Raw genomic sequence first — 2,132 nt, 5'->3', positions numbered from 1 at the left:
CTGATTCAGCCAAACCCCTTCTTGGGTGTCCCCATGGAACTCACCAAAGCCCTTACCCTTGCACTACCCGCCACAGCATGGGGCAATCTATGTACCCCAAGCCCACCACCACAACCAAACATTTCAGCCCTTGGAAATCCCGCAGACAATCAGACAAGTGGACACCACCAGGAATTTGTCTGTCGGTATGTTCGGGAAGCTGGGTTCTAAAATGGCTTAAGAGCCCTTCAGTTGCCCTGACATACTGGATTAAAGTATGTTAGGATTCAAGGTTGGAGGACCATGGGAGATTCCATTTTCCCATGGACTGATATTAGTAGTAGCAGGAATTTCAAGCATGTCAAAACAAATCATGCAGAGCACATACGCTATGTGTTAGAAGACACAGGCCTACCATTTTTTTATAGCTAGGATTCCTATATAGCTAGGACTCCTGTTTACCAAACTGCCTTAGCATCCTCTCCTTTCTCACCATATTCCCTGTGTACCAATCCAACACCATTTCTGCTCCGCTACACTGAAATAAAAGAGCCATGTTTGTCAATCTTCTACTACTGATGCTTAAGACTAAATGAAACTCTCTGATATTCCAGTGGTGTTAGGGAACAATGTCAACAATACCCAACAATTAGTTTCCACAGGCTTATAGACTGCAGTACCTCATGGCCATTCAGTCTGGAATCCTATGTGTTCTTAGCTGTCACCCTGGAAACAGCACACTGATCTTCAGAGCAACTGAAGAGGTCAGAAGTTGAAATTTCTTGCTGTAATATGTTATTTTCTTTTAGTCTGCTAATTATATACACACACAAAAACCCATTCCCACACCCACAAAACACAATAGCATTGTCATTGTACCTGTTATTGTGAGGAAGTCTCCAGCCTGAAATGAATTTACTTTTAACTATTAATGAAACTTTCCTCCATCCCCAGAAGCAACATCGGCTTGATTGAGCAAAGAGATAACATGATCTCAAAATTCTGATACATCAGCAGTTTTCACAAGTGCTCTTTGCTGCCACTAGTAAATATACACTCCGGGTGTAAACAAGGTCAGCAGGGGTGTCTGTAATCTGCCTCATATTTCAGTGGGAAGCTGTCAAGGATTCTTCTACTTACTAGCCTTACTTCTGAAAAGCAAGGCAAGATACAATATTTCTAAAGCTTCCTGCAAGCTCTCAGTGTCAGGCCTGACAGTCATCCTGGCTGCCAGCAATGTACACACCACCTGTAAATTAAGAAAAGGAGCAGATGATACAATATGGGGTAAAGAATAAGAGGATTCCAGCATGCAATTTGGAAACCTGGATTAGTGTTGGCCTAGAGCCTCCCACTCTTCAGAAAAATGAATAAAATTACCTGCTGAAGACATTTTTAATTCAATTTGGAGATGATGCTTTGGGACTTAGAGCATCTCTCTCTCTCTCTCTCTCTCTCTCTCTCACTCACTCACACACACACACACACACACACACACACACACACACACACACACACACACACACACACACACACACACACACACACACATTGTGTGTATGTGTTATATATATAATTTTTATTCTTTTCAATAGGGGTAGGATTTTGGGTAAGGGGATTTAGGGTTGGGGGTATGTATGGACAGGGAAAGGGTAACATTCCAGAACGGCCTCTCTACAAGGTGCACAGCTACCAAAGTGGGGCTGCTTTGCCCGCCCGGCTGGAAGAGACAAGGCATCGCAAGTCTTCGGGTGAGTGGGCAGGAACAGAAGCCAGCCCTGTGTCACACTCTTTGTCATTGACAAGTTGGAAAGGAAGGTGGTGTGGTACAGACTATGGCAGTTTCAGTTTTGACTACACGACCGTGTGGTGAGGAATGAATAGGAACTGGGGGCTGGACATTGGCTCAGCCCCATGATTAGGAAGTTTGAGTGCAGGGAGAGCCTTTGCAGGCTTATCTCGCCTGGCTTTTAAAAAAAAAGAAAAGAAGAACACACACACACACAACAGAATGAGGGTTGGAATAGCAAGTTGCAGGGGTGATATAATTAATAGTGGCAAGTATAAAGGCATTGCTGGAATAAGGGGGTTGTGAGGGGGTGTTAGGGGATAGAGGAGGACTCTGATTGGTATCCCCCCCCCGGCCTGGGTCC

This window comes from Pogona vitticeps, chromosome 11, assembly GCF_051106095.1.
Source record: "Pogona vitticeps strain Pit_001003342236 chromosome 11, PviZW2.1, whole genome shotgun sequence".
Classification (NCBI taxonomy): Eukaryota; Metazoa; Chordata; class Lepidosauria; order Squamata; family Agamidae; genus Pogona; species Pogona vitticeps.
Note: the sequence above shows the minus strand (reverse complement) of the source record.